The sequence below is a fragment of the Rhineura floridana genome, chromosome 2 (genome assembly GCF_030035675.1).
Source record: "Rhineura floridana isolate rRhiFlo1 chromosome 2, rRhiFlo1.hap2, whole genome shotgun sequence".
NCBI classification, from domain to species: Eukaryota; Metazoa; Chordata; class Lepidosauria; order Squamata; family Rhineuridae; genus Rhineura; species Rhineura floridana.
In genome coordinates this window covers 215812068-215831631 of record NC_084481.1, presented here as the reverse complement: position 1 = coordinate 215831631, position 19564 = coordinate 215812068, and the positions used below count along the sequence as shown (strand labels likewise).

General features: G+C 42.2%; 1 pseudogene; it reads left to right on the top strand.

Moving 5' to 3' along the window:
* The first annotated feature begins 8330 nt into the window (after positions 1–8330).
* LOC133378536 (5S ribosomal RNA) lies at positions 8331–8449 on the top strand (annotated as a pseudogene).
* The last annotated feature ends 11115 nt before the right edge of the window (positions 8450–19564 follow it).

Below are 19564 nucleotides of genomic sequence, written 5' to 3'. Positions count from 1 at the left end.
TCAGAGAGGAATACATGCTCAAATACACACTGCTAAGTAAATCAAAATATTTCTATGAGAAGTGTATTAAACCAGGACCACATTCACACCATAGTTATTCCACTATTATTCCACTTTAAACTTTAAGTGTAGTTTGTGAAGTGCTGAGAATTGTTAGGAGACCTCTATTCCCCCTTATAGAGCTACAATTTCCAGAGTTCTCTGGGAAGAGGGGCTGACTGTTAAACCACTGTGGCAATTGTAGCTCTGTGAGGTGAATGGGGTCTCTTAATAACCCTCAGCACCCTTCAAAACTATCCTTCATGAAATCATGACTGTTTAAAGTGGCATAATAGTGGAATAAGTGTATGGTGTGAATATGGTCCAGGTGTGATGTCTTGTGTTTTTACGTGGAAGAAAAAAAATTAAATGTCCAAAATAAGAGACATATTTGAATGTGGGGAGTTAATGATAAATGTGAGAACCAAAGGGTGTGTATATCAGTTTTCTCCTGAAGAGGCCAAAAATGAAAATGCCATGATACCAAAAGAGTAGAAATTGTGTGGACAAGAGTGAGGAGGGCCAAAGTTGTAATGTTGTTCTTTTCTGAAACTGAAATATTGGTAGCATATAACTGTGGACTGTTCTCAGAACTACAACAGAGTGCATACAAACTTTGTGTGCTTGATTTGTGGCAGCGGCGTCACTAGAGGGAGTGCGGGGGAGTGCGGACCTCCGGTGCGGGCCCTCCCAGGGGCATGGACGAGGTGGTTGGGCTTGCACGCGCACACACACTCAAGGCCAGCCACCCCATCCATGCCCCTGGGAGGGCACGCGCCAGAGGAGCACCCAGCTGGCGAAGGCCTGGGAATCCCGGCGCGCCTCCCTTGTCCCGCCGGCACTGCTCCCGATCTCGCCCACCCACCTCCGAGGAGGAGTTGGAGCAGCCTTGCTGGGCAACGGCGCGGGGCGGCTCTGGGTGTCACCCCCCTCATGGTGACACCCAGGTGCAGGCCGCACCCTCCGCACCCCGGTAGTGATGCCCCTGATTTGTGGTATGGCCTGGATGCCTTTCAAACACAGTAGAAGACTAAAAAGGATGCTTGGAGTTGACAGACTTGGTTGACAGATTGTTGGATTCACTATTTTAATGCCAATGGGCAGGGCTAAAGTTCCGCTGTACAGTTTTTCTTCTTGTGGCGCATAGTTTTGGATGAGGAAAGACGTGTGTGTTTTCTTAGTGTGTGGTCATCCTAAAAAGCATGGGGAAGATCGAGGTTTTTTCTCTCCTTGCGTGGGTAGAGTTCTTTCTGTTTTTTAGTTACCGCCTTTGTGAGATAAAGTTTGCTTTCTGCAAGATTTCAGGGTGGAGAGAGAGAGAGAGAGAGAGAGAGAGAGAGAGAGAGAGAGAGAGAGGTACACCACCCTTATCTACAATGCTTATCCTGTTCCAGAGAATGGTTCATGAAGAGGTGGTGTTTGGGTCAAACTGGAGGAAGACAGCAGAAGCTGGCAGTGTATGGAAAGGAATCTGCAGTGAGGAGTCTGTCTGTCTGTCTATCTATCTATCTATCTATCTATCTATCTATCTATCTATCTATCTATCTATCTATCTATCTATCTATCTATCTATCTATCTATCTATCTATCTATCTATCACTTCCTCCCAGTCGGAGCCTGCAATACCCATCTCACCAAGTTGGCCCAGAAGGATACCATGGTCAATGGTATCAAAAACTACCGAGAGATGAAGTAAGAATAACAGAGTTGCACTCCCCCTGTCCTTCTCCTGATAAAGGTCACTCCATCAGGGTGACCAAGGCGATTCAGTCCCATATGTAGAAAAAGGGGGTCAAAGACCAGAATGCTGAAATATTTGATAGAAAACTGGTTTTATTGCGAGATTTTTTTCAAAAAAGCCCAAACTGGTTTTATTGCAGAATATTTTTCAAAGAAGCCCAACACATTTCAGCCTGTAATCACAGGCCTTCATCAGGGGATAATAAACTTTTTCAATGGTTAACCGAACAATTTTGGTCCTGTATTGCACTAATAACAATAACCTTGGTATAAGAGGATTGTTATTAGTGCCTTCACTTATTGGCTACAAAACTGGAAGGGCAGGATTAGAGCAGGCAGCTAAGAGCTCATTTAACTGAAATTGCAGGCAGGGGCTGACATTTTGGTGTATAATCTTGGGCACAAGACCACCTAGAAACTTAATTTTTTAAAAAAATGAAAGTGGAGAGTCTGGATATTAAGGTGACTCACCTGGAGACCCACACAGCACCCCAAAAATCTGGAGTCCCTGGGCAAAAATTGGAGATGTGGCACCCCTAGCCTTGATGGATATGTTCTACTTCCATTGTAGGCCATATGGCTCTGAATGCCGGTTGCGGGGGATCACAAGTGGATAGAGTGCTCTTGTGCTCAGGTCCTGCTTGCGGGCTTCCCATGGACATCTGGCTGGCCACTGTGAGAACAGGATGCTGAACTAAATGGGCCATTGGCTTGATCCAGTAGACCTCTACCTATGTTCATTGTCTGCATCTTTTTTGCATCTATTTGGTAACAATCTGTGTCTGTATTGGAACTATTTCTAAGTGGTTTATATGTAGAATTGTTTTTAAATGTTTGTATTGCTTTTATATACACAATAGGTTTTAGTGGTTTTTACAGTCTTCCTGTTTTATGGTTCATTGGGGAGCATCCAATGCACCTGTTCCACTAGCATAAGAGACATGTCCCAGCAGAACAAAACTTTGTCCTCCTTTCCTCTCCCCTGCAGCTCCCTCAAAATCAATGCTGGAGGCTTGGGAGACCTTACAGAGAAAATCTGGGAGGCATGCAGGGAAAAGAGAGGAAATCAAAGGTGTTTCTTTTTAAAAATGGGAGATTCAGTCTGGTATAGCAAAGGATGAAATCTTTAGCTCAGCCTTTTTCAGCCTATTTAAACCCATGGCCCCTTTTAGCTAAAAAATAAATAAAAAATCCCACCTCCCTTCAAACTTGGCTCTCCTAATTATTTTCTTTTTGAATTTTCAGTAGGATTGACATATTGTGGCTTTTAATTATAAACGGCTTAATAATAAAAACGAATTAGAGTACTTTATACACACACACACATACACATTGCAGCTAATGCAATACCCTGAAATAGAAAGATAATAGTTTCATTCTTGTTTGCGCCAATTTCATGTTGCATATACATAATGAAAACTCACAAGATAATGCCAGACTACTGTACACTTGTGATGCAGATCATATAACAAACTGTGTACAATCTCCTCACCTTCTGGATATAGCATTTCATACTTTTATATTTTAATATTGTTAATAATTACCCTTCTGTATTAAGAGTTCATGTTCGTCCTGCTTGTTTCCCATGCTCTGCGCATTAGTATACCGATATAAAAGACCATGTGATTTATGTCTTGGCTTCCTTACTACATTTTTCTGAGGACTGTTACTGGTCCCTATTACAGCTGATCTCTGTGTTCCCATTAATGTACACAAGTCTTCATCAGTCGTTACCACCAAGTTTGTCTCCCTCCCCCTTAGGATTCAGTTTAAAGCCCTCCTGATGAACTTCTCCATGTTTGTTCCCAGTCCTTGTGAGATGCAACCCATTACCTGCAAGCAGTCCATCTTCCAGGAAGCATAGCCCGTGGTCCCAGAATCCAAATCTCTCAAGTCAGCACCACGTGGCATGCTATTAATTTTCACTATGAACATTATATATGACAGAAGCTGAATGCAGCTGGAAAATGGTTTGCTACCAGTGATTCAGTGAGTTCTTGTATTGAAAACATTGCAGGCTTAAGCAAACTGTGTTTCATTCATAAATAGTCACAGAAAGCCAATCCTTCTGACTATGTACTCTTAGGATGCCGTTTTGGATCTTGGCTGTAGTATTACTGAAGTAGAACATATCTTGGATGCAAATTGACTTGTACAGAAACCTAACCCACGGTAAGGTATGTATTTATTGGTGTTTTTCTATGCACAATATTCCATGAATATGAGCAGCTACGTGAAGGATTGTCTGCTCCATTTGAATCTGTTCTACGCTTGGAGATCTGCATCAGAGATGAAGTAGATGCCAACTAGAGTCACAAGGCCAGCCCTAACATTAGGCAGTGTGAGGCAGTTATCTAAAGGCAATGGATACTGGGAAGGGGTAGCAACACCATCCCTCCAGCCACTCCTCATGATTTTCCCCGTAGATGACTCTCATCCTCCAGAGCCTTGCCTGGCCGGCTGGTCCACCTAACTGCCTTCTCCCAACACATCGCAGACTGTATCATTTGGAAAGGCCCGATGGAGCAATCAGAAAAAGAGATAACCAGCTGAGGCCCTATACAGCAGATATTGTGTGTGCGCAGGATTGGCCCAGCCTGAGACAGAAGTTACTCACCCACCCCATTTCCACAGAATCCCCCAAACCAATCCCCTGCTCTTAGATGTGGTGGAGGATGTTATCCCATCACCAGTGTTAAAATGTAATGGCCAGTCCAGTTGGATTCTGTACATGGAATGGGGGGAGGGGTCATCTTGTCCATTGCACCAGGCAGCAAAATGCATTGAGCCAGTACTGTGTGTGCATGTGCATTGCCCTGTTCATGCGATGCACACTGAAGCTGCTTTTGTAGCATTTCAGCAGTTGCTTGACCAAGCAGTAGAGATGGAGAAAAAATTCGATTCAGTTCACATTTCAAGGCGAATCTATAACATTTGCACTTTCCGTAACAAAACGGGAACCGAAACAACAGCCATTCTTTGAAATCCGCACTTATCCAAATTTTGCAATTCAGTTCTGCCACCAAACAACATTTACAAAAATGCATAAAGTAGAGGACAGCATGCATGAAAATGAACATCGTAGTGAAAATAGCATACAAAAATGGATTGTATTAGGATAAATTGCTTGCAAAAATGTGTACATTAGTCAAAACTGTATACAAACATTTTTAGGGTACATTTGCACTACAGTATTGAAGAATTTTCATGAGGATTTTTTAAAAGAAGTTTACAAATTGCAGAAATGTGGAGAACTGAAATTCAGACGGGAAAAATGAGAAATGGAGAGAGCCCAAACTGACAGATCTTTCCATCCCTAGCAGGCAGCGAGAAGCTCTGGAAACAGTGCTGAACAAGCCTTTGGAGGACAGAGCTGTCCTGTACCTCCTAAGGAAGCCAGTTCTCCTCAGCTGCAGTGGATTATGTCACCTCCTCGCCAGAATTGAAGGAAGATTCAACTATCAGTCTCATCGGTTTCTGCGTGTGGAATGGGGATAGCAGGGGGGAGATGGTGTGGTTTCCTTTGCCTGAGATAGCAAAACGTTAGAATATGCTTCTGAAGTTCTGAATACTAGTGGGGAGAGCACTAGTGAACTCATGTCTTGCCTCCAGGCTTCCCAGAGGCCACTGTGAGAACAGGACGGTGGACCAGATGGACTGTTGGTCTGATCCAGCAGGTTTCTTCTGATGTTCTTAAAATATCCTGGGCCAGTTCTGACCACAGATAGGGCCAGTGACAGTGCCTAAGTTGTGGTTTTTGCACATCAGCCTCACTTTGCCACTGCCAAGTTGACTAGTGAGAACAGAATACTGGATTAGATGGACTTTCGGCCCAATCTTCTTATGTTTTTAGTTTTTCAGCACTAGGTGAACATCTTGTTCTCCCTAGTTTTAATAGATGATTGCTTTTACTCTTCTTTCCCCTCCACTTTTATTGCTGCTTTTGCTTCCTTTTTATATATATTTTAATCCATATTTTGTTGATTTAATGTAACATTAGCAGTCAAATTTAAAACTTGTATTGTTAACCACCTTGGAAGCTTTTGCTCAAACAAACATCAGTGTCCCAACGTTAAGTACTGATTCAATGGGAAATGTGATATGTACACTTTCTGGTATACTCTTCAGTCTCTGCCCATTCTATATGAGCCATAGGAGTGAGGTGAATGTAGTAATGTAGGAGTGGGGACTGTTTGAACCTCCAGATGTTGCTGAACTAAAGCCTCCATCAGCCTCAGCAAGCATGGATAATGGCAAAGCATGATGGAAGCTGTAGTTCAGCAATCAAATGTGGATCAAATCCTTTCCACATCTGTAGTAATGCATTTGTAATTTGGGTGGTGATGGCTCTGCTTCAGCATTGATTCTCGTGATTTTTGTTTTTACTACAACCATAGAATCGTTGAGTTGGAAGGGGTCTATAAGGTAATTGAGTCCAATCCTCTGCTCATTGCAGGAATGCAAATTAAAGCATACCCGACAGGTGGCTGTCCAGCTGCCTCTTTACTGCATCTAGTGTTGGAGAGCCTACCACCTACGTAGGTAATTGGTTCCATTGTTGTACAACCTCTGCTAGTAAGTGTAGATAATCCCGAACAAGATGGAACAATGGGCTGAGGCAATATAAGGCAGTTTGCAATGTTTCTACAAGGTGTAAAGTTCAGACAAGCCATTTGGGAACATGACCAGAAACACCTCCCCAGTCATGTCTGAAGAAGCTACATAGCACCCCCTCACAAGCCTCCAGGGGGCAACAAATTTCTCTTCACCCACACACATCATGATGCATACTGCCCAAGAGTAGCCAAGTTATATTTGGCCTCTCCCTGGGAGTAAAAATATAGTAATAATTTAAAAATAACAATGTACAACCTTTACATGACTCCCAAAATCAGATGCCTTAAGTCAGGGGTGGGGAACCAGTGGCCCTCCAGAGGTCGCTGGATGCCAACTCCCATCAGTTCCAGATAGCATGGCCATGGGCAGGGATGATGAGAGTTGGAGTCAAGCAACATCTGGAGGGCCAGAGCTTTCCCATCCCTGCCTCAGGTGGCCATTTCACTCTACCTACCAGCCAGCTGCACAAGAAAGAAAAGGACAAGCTCCGTAGCTTCAGCTCAAAAGCTGTGCAGTTCTCAGTGAACTATAAATGCTGGAAGAAAGCCCACAGCTTTTCAAGGTGGACCTGGGCAGTGCCCGGCCTAGGCCACAATGCTCCCAATTGTCAGATGGGACCCCAAATTAATTTGGCATATCTCCTTGTGTGAGAAAAACACCATTGGTGGTCTCATTGACTCTCCCAGAAAGAGTGGGGATCAAAGGGTAAGTGTATGTTCTTTGCTGTTATTGAGGAAGGCCCCAAACACTTGATGTCAACAATTGATGCCTTGCCTAGGATGTTGAAAAACAACCCGAAAATTAGGCTAGTTCAAAATTACTGGTGAAGCTATTTCACTGCACAATCCTAGAAATGCAGCCTAAGCCCACAGTCTAGAAATGAGAGGACATCACTGTGAATACCACTGTCAAAGGCTGCGGGCCAAAAGACATGTCTTCAAGCTGACTTCCAACTCCAGAATAAATAAATAATTTTTTTCAGAGAGAAGAGTTCTGTATGCTTTGGCCGCGCTATTGGACTTTGTGTGTAAAAACCAATTCACGACTCTGACTTCCACTAGGCAAAGACACTTACACAAGAAACTAATTTAAAGTGGTCAAATCCAAACAAACATTTTCTGCGAAATTTCAGTAAGGTGGAATTTGCCAGGAGTTTTTTTCCCCCAGGAATTATTAACCTCCAAAGCCTGCAAATACTTCCCTCCCCCCCAGCTTTTGATAGTCTCTTGCCAGAATCTCTCTCCAAAACCATACCCAAGAACATTAAAAAACCTGTCTGAAAAAGGACTATGCTTTAAAAATATCTACACCACACAGCTATGCTGCACAAAGCTAGAAGTGGACAGAGAAGGGACACAGGAGTAGCCAAGTGAGTTAGCATCCAGCCCACCATCTTGGCAGTGGGACTACCGGTTGCAAGGGCAGAATGCTGAACAGACAAAACATGTCTGCAGATGAACCAATCCACACCCTGGAAAGACAGAACAGCACAGCACAGATGAACCACACAGGGGAGCTGCTCAGACTGTGATTAAGGCCCCATCTGCACTATACATTTAAAGCAGTATTAAAAGTACCACATTAAACAGTCACGGATCCTCCCCCAAATAATCCCTGGAATTGTACTGTAAAGGATGCTGAGAGTTGTTAGGAGGCTCCTATTCCTCTCACAGAGTGACAATTCCCAGAGTGGTTTAACAGTCCATCCCTCTTCTCCAGGAACTCTGGGAAGTGTAGGTCTGTGAGGGGAATAGGGCCTCCCTAACAATCCTCAGCACCTTCAACAAACTACAGCTACCAGGATTCTTTGGGAGGAGCCATGACTGTTAAAGAGGTATAGCAGGCCCCTCTGCACTGTAAAGCATTATCATACCACTTTAAACAGTCATGGCTTCCCCCAAAGAATCCTGGGAATTGTGGTCTGTAAAGGTTGTTGCTATGGCCATACTACCTTGAAGATGCCTGACCTCGTCTGATCTCAGAAGCTAAGCAGGGTCAGGCCTGGTTAGTACTTGGATGGGAGACTGCCTGGGAATACTGCGTGCTGTAGGCTTAGAGGAAGGCAGTGGTAAACCACCTCTGAATACCTCTTACCATAAAAACCTTATGAATATTAGGGTTACCAGGTGTCTGGTTTTGGCTGGATTCTCTGGCTTCTTGGGGTCCCCTCCCGTTCTCCAGGTGACTCACCTTAATCTCCAGACTCTCAGCTTCAATTTTTTTAAAAAAAGTTTCTAGGTGGTCTGGTTCCCGAGATATACACCAAAATGTCACACACACACCCCGGGGTGGTTAATTAAACCTGTTATAGCAGCTCCTAGCTCTAACCCTGCCCTTTCAGGATTGTAGCTAATAAGTGAAGCTAGGGTTGTGATTTGTTGACCCAAGCAGTGCCTAGACTTACTTGCAATGTCAGAAAATGGTGGTTTTGAGATCTTCAATTTGAGTAAGTAAGAATATGGCTTAAAGTTTTTTTTCTCTTGTGTGCAAGAGTCAGACTCTGGGCTGTTGAAGAGGGCAGTGCTTTGAAAACCTTTGCAATATGAAAGTATTTAATCCAATACTTGCTTTTCTGGGAGTAAAGCAATGCTAATCCCATGTACATGGAGTAAACCCCATTGAATTCATTAGGACTTACTTTTGAGTAGACATGCTTAGGATTGTGCTGTAAATTAATAGGAATTTTGAGTAAACATAGCAAAGAATTCTGTTTGTGTTGTAAATCTTTCTGTTCCACTCCAATCCTATTTTTAAAGCAATAGGCAGGGTTTACCTAGGTATCACAGTTTTTATTATGTAGGAAACTAATACTGATTTTAAAAAAAATATTCTGCAATGACCAACTGATTTGACAATAAACTATTATATGGGGTGTATTTTTATACCTGCAAGTAAGTAAGTAAGTGTGTGCGTGCGTGCATGTGCGTGTGTGGAGTCTTTCCAAAAACCCTGTGAGGTAGGCTTGGTGATTGGAAACCAAGGCAGTTCACAATAAGAAATAAATCCCTTTAAAAACCAATAACCATAAAACAAGTATAAACAGTTGCAAAACAGCTTAAAGTGGCATGATTCTGAATTTTGGGTTGGGTGAATGAAGTTTATTTATTTGTTTTTATTTATTATTTGATTTATATCCCGCCCTTCCTCTCAGGAGGAGCCCAGGGCGGCAAAGAAAAGCACTAAAACACTTTAAAAATAATAAAAACAGACTTTAAAATATATTAAAACAAAACATCTTTAAAAACATTTTTAAAAACTGTGACTCCGAAATTTATTTATGTATTTTATTTACAACAGTTATATACTGCTTCATTGTAAAAAATCACAAAGCGGTTTACAGAAAGAATTAAAACAATAAAATTACTGGCAAAAACAAAGACATGTATTGAAAAACATTCAAATTAATAAAACCAACAATGAGTTAAAAACAGATTTAAAAACACAATAGCTTCTGCATGCGTGGATAGGCTTGCCTAAACAAAAATGATTTTAGCAGGTGCTGAAAATGTCAATAGGCAAGGAGTTCCAAAGCATAGGTGCTGCCACTTCATCGTTGTTGTTATGTGCCTTCAAGTCAATTTTGACTTATGGCAACCCTATGAATCAGTGGCCTCCAAGAGTATCTGTCATGAACCACCCTGTAAGCTCAGGTCTGTGGCTTCCTTTATGGAATCAATCCATCTCTTGTTTGGCCTTCCTCTTTTTCTACTCTCTTCTGTTTTTCTGTATTGTCTTTTCTAGTGAATCGTGTCTTCTCATTATGTGTCCAAAGTATGATACGTGTCCAAAGTCAGAGGAAGACAATGGTAAACCACCTCTGAATACCTCTTACCACAAAAACCCTATGTACAGAGTATCCAAAATGCTGCCACTTTACAGGACTGATTTCTTACAAGAGCAGAACAAGTACTATGTGGCACCCATAACAGGGAAAGCACAGCTTGAACTTGGCCTGGTAGCAAATCAGCAACCAGTGCAGATTTCAGAGCAGAGGTATTATGTGCTGATAGGATCTCACTCATGTCAGCAATCATTCTGCATTAACTGAGTGGCTGCCAGGATTTTTTTACTTTTGGTTTTCGGTTATGAATCCTGACTGGTTGTAGGATGCTAGGTTGTCTGCCTTACTCATAGGAATCTTGTGGTTGGTATGGTATTGCATTTAGGAAAGCATCACTGTCTTTTGTTTTTCATTTTCTGTTTGCATTTCATTTACCTTTAACCTCACTCTCTTACATCCATAGAAGCAACAGCAGTGGTTGCATGTGCTCAGCTCAACCCCCTAAAACCCATTGATGATGCAGCTTGTTGGTTGCATGGCAGTTTGTTTCTTGCCCAATACTGGTAAAAGAGAATTCACATATTTGAAAGTGTGGCTGCAATGGTTCCCAAGCTGCTGCTTGTGAAGGTAAACCAAACCATGTGTGTTTTCTGTCTGTCAATTATTGCTCACTGGAATCCTGGAGTGCCAATACTAGTCCATGTTATCAGTACTCAGCTAGATGGCACCAGATGGCCTAAGTCAGTATAAGGCAGATTCCTTTGTTCCTAAAAATGGAAAGAGACCCAAAGGTCTCAAAAGTGTCACCCAAAGTGACTCAAAAACCTATTTATGTATTTTAATTACAACATTTATATACCACTTTATTGTAAAAAAATCTCAAAGCAGTTTACAGAAAGAATTAAAATAATAAAATTATTGGCAAAAAGAGTTCAAGACAAGTATGTAAAATATTCAAAATAATAATACCAACAATGAGTTAAAATAGATAAAAACATAATAGCTTCTACATGCCTGGGTAGGCTTGCCTCAACAAAAATGTGTTTAGCAGGTGCCAAAAAGAGTACAATGAAGGTGCCTGCCTAATGTCAATAGGCAGGGAGTTCCAAAGTGTAGGTGCTGCCACACTAAAGGACTGATTTCTTACAACAGCAGAACAAATATTATCTGGCACCCTTAACATGGAAAGCACACCTTGAACTTGGCCTGGAAGCAAATCAGCAGCCAATGCAGATTTCAGAGTAGAGGTATTATGTCCTGATAAGGTCTCACTCATGTCAGCAATCATGCCACAGCATTCTGCATTAACTGCAGCCCCTGGGTCAGGTTGTGCTGCATAGGGATTTCAGAAACCTTGATTAACTGGCTGCCAGGATTTTTTAAAAAAAGGTAAAGGTGTCCCCACGCTTATAGTGCGAGTTGTTTCCGACTCTTAGGGTGACGTCTTGCGACATTTACTAAGCATACCGTTTGTATGGGGTGGGATTGCCAGTTCCTTCCCCGGCCTTTCTTTACCCCCCAGCATATGCCGGGTACTCATTTTACCGACCATGGATGGATGGAAGGCTGAGTGGACCTCGACCCCTTTTACTGGAGATTCGACTTCCTCCTTCCATTGGAATTGAACTCCAGCCATGAGCAGAGCTTCGGCTGCGTTACCGCCGCTTACCTCTGTGCACCACGGAGGATCTGGCCAGGATTTTTATAGTTTTGGTTTTTTATTTGGAATCCTGACTGGTTGTGGGATGTTGAGTTTTCTGCCTTACCCACAGGAATGTTGTTGTGGTTGGTATGGTATTACATTTAGGAAATCATCACTGTGTTTTGTTTTTCTTTTTCAGTTTGCATTTCATTTTCCTTTATCTTCAGTCCCTTTCATCCAACAACAGTGGTTCCATGTGCTCTGCTCAACCCCCTTAAACCCACTGATGATGCACCTTGTTGTTTGCATGATGGTTTGTTTCTTGCCCAATAGTGGTAAAAGAGAATTCACATACTGGGCAGCATGGCTGCAATTGTTGTTGTTCCTAAGCTGCTGCCTATGAAAGTAGATCAAACCATGCGTGTTTTCTCTCTGTCAATTATTATTCACTGGAATTGGGTTGGCTGTCAAAGTGAGTTTTTAGCAGCCCACAAGGAAGACAGAAAAGCGTAGTGAATCTTCTTACTCTTACTCATTTCTCAGACCTCTTTCTGAAGTGAAGGGTCAAATCTGTAAAGAAATGTGGAGCAGCCATGTTAAAAGGTAGGGGCAGGGGATTGCCAACCCTACTTGGATATGGATATCTTTGCAGAGGATCCCTAGTCAAGCTTTACCAACAACACAATCCACACTATATCTGCTCAGAAGTAAGTCCTGTTGAATTCTACGGTGTTTCTGTTGAATTCTACATAAGTGTGTTTAGAATTGCAGCCTTCAGGAGCATCCATCTTTACCCCCGAATGCTCCTATCTAACATCTCCACAACACTAGGCTCCTTTCTTCCTAGGGTGGCCTTCTGGTGACTGGCCTGGCCTGAGGGCACTTAAACCTTTCTTGCCAAAAGCAAGTTGGCTAGATTAAATGTTCCCTACCCAGGCTCCATCTTTTAGCTAAGATTTCTAGCTTAATTTCCAATCAGATTTTTTTTAATTCTATGCTCCACGCAACTGTGGTTGATACTTAATGTATCATGCTTAATGACATCACTCAGGCCTGCCCCTGTGACATCACTCGGGCCCACTCCTGTGACATCACTTGGGCCTGCCCCCATGACATCACTAGGACCTGCCCCTGAAATCTCAGATTTTAGGATGCTTCTGATCTGGCAACCCTAAGAATATATCAAAAAAAGATTCATAGGGTCCCCATAAATCATAATTGACTTGAAGGCATATAACAACAGCAACAAAAGGTTACTGAGAGTTGTTAGGAGACCCCCATTCACCTTACAGAAGTAAAGGAATTTCATGGCAAGTTGGGCTGAATGTCCCCCCTCCTTTGCAGGACCATGCATCTTCTCTGAAAGAGAGAGAGAAAGTGTAGGGAGAAGCAAAATGAAAGAACTTTCTGGGAGGAAGGGTGGGATATAAATTTAATAAATAGATAAATACACTTTCAAGTGGGGAGTGTGCTCATCTTTAAAGATGAGGTGGCCAAGGTTGCTTTTCTTTTCCTTTCCTTTCCATGTCATGAACCCTGGAATTGGATTTGCCTTCTTTGGGTAATGAGACCAAGGCTTTGCATATAGAAAGGGATTTGCACACACAGCCACATCCAGAGGCACATTCCCAAGAGCAGCTCATGGTACCAAGGCCCCTCTGGTCTGGGGTTGTTGCATTGCCATCCTCTGAAGCTCCAGGGCAGCCAGATTCTCCCCCACCCTCCTTCACTGCAGTAAAAGACTGCTGGAGTGGGCTGGCTCCTTTAACTGAAGAGGTACCTTTCAGTAAAGGAAGAACTTACAATTGAGGTAGAGCTACGGCTCTATGTAAGGCTGGGTCTAAGGCTGGCTGTTGCTGAAAACAGCATCAGAACTCTGCTCTCTTAGAACCTGAGCCTCGTGTGATCCTCCAGGCTTCCCTCTCCAGCTCTTCAGACTCTCCCCTGGCCATGCCTCCTCCCTCAGGCAACACCCCGCACTAGCCTTGCTCCACACCATCTTCAAGTGATTTTGTCTGCCTGGAATGGAAGATGAAGACACTTAGGAACATACTGTACAAAGTCAAGAGGCATGTGTGTGGCTCTGCTCACTTTTTGCCTCTGCCCCTGGCCACCACGGGCATGTGTCCCCCCAGAAGGTTGCCCAGGAAGGCCTTCAGAATGGAAAAGTTTCCCCAACCCTGTGCTAGGGGCACATTGTACTAAATAAAATGAAATTCATTTCATTTCATTTAGGGGCACATTAACCTATGTATTCACGTTTGATCAAGTTCAGTCCATTTTTATTTTATTGAGTGACCTGAAATGCACAGCAAATGCCCTAATTCAGGGGTTGCCAACCTTTTTGGACCAGAGGTCACAATTCAAATTTTGAGAAGGTACTGGGTGCACCAGTCACAAAATGGCTGCCTTAGGGGCATGGCATAAAACAAAATGGCTGGCATGGGGGGGCATGCCATGACTCAAAATTAGAGAGGAGTTTGCCAACAGAATTTGAAAGTAAATCATACAACAATCAGACTAAATTTTGAGATGCAATTATCAAGCCGGATGGTCAACATTGTTTTCGCATGAAAGCTGTTATATCGGAGATTTAGACAGGATACAGCAGAAACTAGCACTTATACTGAGATGACATACTTATGAAATTAGGTTCTGTTGGAGGGGATAGAAAACAGTCTGTGATCACACTAATTCCCCTTTCCAATGGGGAACCAATCGGTTTCTCCATATTCTGTCCTTACAGTAGCCTCTTGTGCAGAGTATAGGTTGCACATCAGGACAATCAGATGCTGTGGCACCCCCATTCCTTTTAAAGCATTCCATAGTTTTTCATGATCTACACAGTCAAAGGCTTTGCTGTAATCTATAAAGCACAGGGTGAGTTTCTTCTGAAATTCCTTGGTCCATTCCATTATACAACGTATGTTTGCGATAGGATCTCTGGTGCCTCTTCCCTTTCTAAATCCAGCTTGGACGTCTGGCATTTCTCACTCCATATATGGTAAGAGCCTTTGTTGTAGAATCTTGAGCATTACTTTACTTCCATGGGATATTAAGGCAATAGTTCGATAATTACTGCATTCCCTGGGATCCCATTTCTTTGGAATTGGGATGTATATTGAATGGCTTCCAGTCTGTGGGCCATTGTTTAGTTTTCCATATTTGTTGACAAATTTTTGTCAAAATTTGGACAGATTCCATCTCAGTAGCTTGTAGCAACTCTGTTGGTATGCCATCTGTTCCTGGTGATTTGTTTCTTCCAAGTATTTTAAGAGCAGCTTTCACTTTACATTCTAAAATTTCTGGTTCTTCATCATACAGTTCCTCCATGAATGAATCTGTCATCTTTGCATCTCTTTTATAGAGTTATTCAGTGTATTGCTTCCATCTTCCTTTTATTTCATCTTGGTCAGCCAGTGTGTTCCCCTGTTAATTATTCTACATCCCTACTCTTCGTTTAAATTTCCCTTTAATTTCTCTAATCTTTTGGAATAGGGCTCTTGTTCTACCTTTTTTGTTGTCCTCTTCTATTTCTATACAATAACCATTGTAATAGTTCTCTTTTTCCCTATGTACTAGTCGCTGTATTGTTGCATTTAGGGTTCTAACCGTATTTCTATCTCCTTTTGCTTTTACTTTCCTTCTCTCTTTAACCATTTAAAGAGTTTCTTCAATCATCCATTGAGGTCTTCCTCTCTTTTTAACTAGAGGTATTGTCTGTTTACATTCTTCCCTGATAATGTCTCTGACTTCACTCCAAAGTTCTTCTGGTTCTCTGTCTACTAATGTTAAAGCCTCAAATCTGTTCCTTATTTGATCTTTATATTATAAATTGTATCTTGGCATTATGATTGCTTTGTTGTTCTTTAGCTTTACTCTGATTTTTGATATGACCAGTTCATGGTTTTTACCACAGTCTGCTCCTGGTCTTGTTTTCCCAGAAAGTATGGAACTTCTCCATCTTCTGCTACCAATTATATAATCAATTTGATTCCTATATTGACCATTTGATGATGTCCATGTATACATCTGTCTTTGTGGTTGCTCAGAAAATGTGTTTGCGAGAAACAAATTATTGGCTTCACAGAATTCAATAAGTCTTTCTCCTGCTTCATTTCTATCTCCTAAGCCCCATTTCCCCACAATTCCTAGTTCTTCTCTGTTCCCTACTTTTGCATTCCAGTCCCCCATGATTATCAGCACATCTTGTTTTGGTGTGTGATCAATTTCTTCCTGTAAGTCTGTGTAAAATCTCTTCAATTCCTCTTCTTCTGTGTTTGCTGTTGGAGCGTAGACTTGGATGATGATTATGTTAATAGGTTTCCCATTAAATCTCATTGATATCACTCGCTCAGACCTTGTGTTATAGCTCTTAATTGGTTTTGCTACATCACTTCTCACTATTAAAGCAACCCCATCTCTTCTTAATTTCTCATTTCCTGCATAAAATATTTTGTAGTTGCCTGATTGAAAATGTCCCATTCCCATCCATTGTTATGTTGATATGTTCCATTTCTTGCTTGACAACTTCTAACTTTCCCTGGTTCACGCTTCTCACATTCCATGTTCCTATTGTGTGTGTCATACAACTCCAGACTCTCCTTTCGTATCTGTGCGCATCAGCTTCTGGGCTTCCTTTCGACTTTGACCCAGCTGCGGCATTAGTCACAGTGCTACTTGTACTTGTCCTTTACTTTACTTTATTGTTTACAGTCAATGACCAGCCATACAAATTCAATTGTTCTCCCAGTAGCTCGTTGAGTGTCTTCTGACTTGGGGGGTCTATCTTCAAGCACTATCTCGTGTTGCTTTTTGAATACTCTGTTCATAGGGTTTTTGTGGTAAGAGGTGGTTTACCATTGCCTTCCTCTGAGTTTGGATGCATCTTAGTCTGGTTTCTCAGCTTTGACCATTCCGCCTTAGGTGCCCCTGCTAGGAGTCTAGCCTCTTGGTCTCGACTCCTGACGGCATTGCTCTCAGCTCCTTCTACACTCTCAAACCCCCTCATCACATTAAGGTGTGCATCCTAGAGGGGGCCTACTCATAATAGACCCATTGAATTTAATAGACATGAGTAACTTAGGTTCATAAATTTCAGTGGATCTACTCTGAGAAGGAATTAGTTGCATACAACTCCTTGGCTGTCACAAAGCAGGAAGGAGAATGTTTGATGCTTTCCCTACAAACCCTTTGCCCTGTCTGCATTCCCCCCACTTGATTCAGGAGATGTAGAAAAAAGAAACAGGCGCCTGCAGGGAAAAAGTTGCTATTGGGTTGGTGGGTAATGCACTCCCTGCATCCACCACTCCTCCAATGCAGAGCACACTCCCACTATAGAGTTGAGAAACGGGAACTGGGGGATCCAGCCACACATTTGCTGTCAGAAACACAGATCAGCCTTGAGCTCAGTCCTGTGGTCTCTTCTCCGTCAAAGGAGCAGGAGGAACCACTGTTTGTTTGTTTGTTTATTAAATTTGCATCCTGCCCTTCCTCCCAGAAGGAGCCTTTCATCTGGGCTCATATAGTTAACTGGGTAACATGACAAATCTTTGACATCAATACATCTGCTGGTCCTCGTGCCGGTCGCCCGCTCCCTCCCTCCCTGTTTGACTGCACATCTTTGCAGGATGACATCCATCTACCCTGACATCTGGAATGTAGCAAACAAACAGAAAAGGCTGCTGGCTTGGAAGAGGCAGAGGAACATGCTGTCCGCCTTGCCAAAAGTCACTTAGCAACATAACGTGTACAAAAGGCAGGCTTGCTTCATCCATCATCATCATTAACAACAACAACAACAACAACAAAGGGGAAGGAGGAATTCCCCCCCCCCTCAGCAGTTTCATAAAACTGTGGCAAATGTTACAGTGAGCAATGCCTTGTCAGGGACAAAGCCAAACCATGCCTTCTATAGAACGAAGACGAGAAAGCAAAATGAATTGGCTTCATACAAAAACGTACACACTCATCCCCCCCCCCATGAAATCTTCCAAGGTTGATGGTGATGATGACTCATCATAGACAGGGTGAGTCCACAACTTCTCCTCTACCTGTCTGGGATCCCTGACATGGCATATTCTTCATTGCTGCCCATCTTGTAAGCAAAGACTGAAAGTCTTTCAACGAGCAGGCTGTAACCCCCAATAGAAGTTGTTGAAGTTGGATGGAAAGTAAGAGTCAGATGTGATGTTGCCAGATTGATGCAAGGGGTCTTTGAAATCCATGCATTAAAGGAGCAACCCTTCAAGGACAGGTGCAGTGGGCTTTCTTCAGACAGCTTCAGTTTAGTTTTTGCATAGACAGAATAGCAATGCTGCTTTTCATCAGTGTTTTCTGGCATTAAATATGTGTTGGTACAGTTTGCATTAAACACCAAGACATATGGAAGGAAGCCTTTTTTGTCTTTAATGTAGACTTACTCTAGGCTAAAGAACTTGTGAAATGATAGTCTAAGAAGGTAGCTGGCAGAGCCTGGTTTTTTTTTTTTCTTTCAGTTTTTGGTTTCACTGTTGGCTGCTTGGCTTAGGACATAACAGAATTATAAGGCTGTACAGCTTCTTTTCCTTCAAGACTTGGGATTGTTACTAAGGCTGTCCCCTAGTCCCAAGAATCTTAAAAATACCTTCGGGGAGTGTTTCTGTAGCCTTTTGTGAAACAATTGGTATCCTGGACTTAAACTAAACATGCATTTAAGTTAGAAAAAAGCATTCTCTGCAAATGTTTAGAGCTTTGTTTACCATTCCAAAATGTAGAATGCTGAGGGAAGCAATGTTTGCTTCATCATAGGTTGTATTCAGTTAAATCCTACTCAGAGTAGACCCACTGAAGCTAATGAACCTATGTTAGTGACATCTATTAACTTCAATAGGTCTCATTTAAGCAGGACTAGCATTGAATACCATCCCTTGTTTACAAATGTTACAATTTAAACAAATTTGTGTTCCAAAACAGGCCATTTTGATTTTCAGCAACACCAATAACTTGTAATATTTATAATGAGAAAACCCAGGTCTGGTTTGAGTCCTAAATGAATATAATCAAACTTGCTGAGCAATTCAAGTTTTGCAATTTCACACTGGAGTCTCCCTTTAATTTTATTTACTCATTCAATCAATCATAAAAGCATTTGTTGGCTGCTTTCCCAAGGCTTGAGTTGGGATACACTTATTTATTTATTACATTTCTACCCCGCCTTTCTTTTCATGATTGAAACTAGGGTTACCATCATTTTGTCATTTCAAAAAGAGTACATTTGGCTTCGATAAGTGAAAAGTAAGAGTATGCTGTTGCACCATCTCAAAAAGAGTACATGTACTCTTAAAAGAGTACGGTTGGTAACCCTAATTGAAACCCAACGTGGCTTACATATGGTTCCCAAGCAGTCTCCCATCCAACCACTGACCAGATCTGACCTTGCTTAGCTTCAGCAGGGAGCTGGCCTCATGTGCCTTCAGACATAGCCTGGTAGAAGCACATTCACTGTTCTGCCAGTTCCAATGTGTCTCCGCCTCTCCCGAAAACAGGGCACATGATTCTAGTCAAACCCCAACCCTTTTTACTGTAAAACCTGGCAGCAGCAGCTTGAGCATTTTTTAAAAAAAATTCAGCTTCAAAGAGATTTCACAACTGATTGGCAGGTCAACTTGTTTCCCCTCCAGGTGTGGCTAATTGGAAACACTTTGATCTGGCAACTAGTGTGTTCACAGACTAAGAATGAAAACAATTTTTAAAATCTATATGAA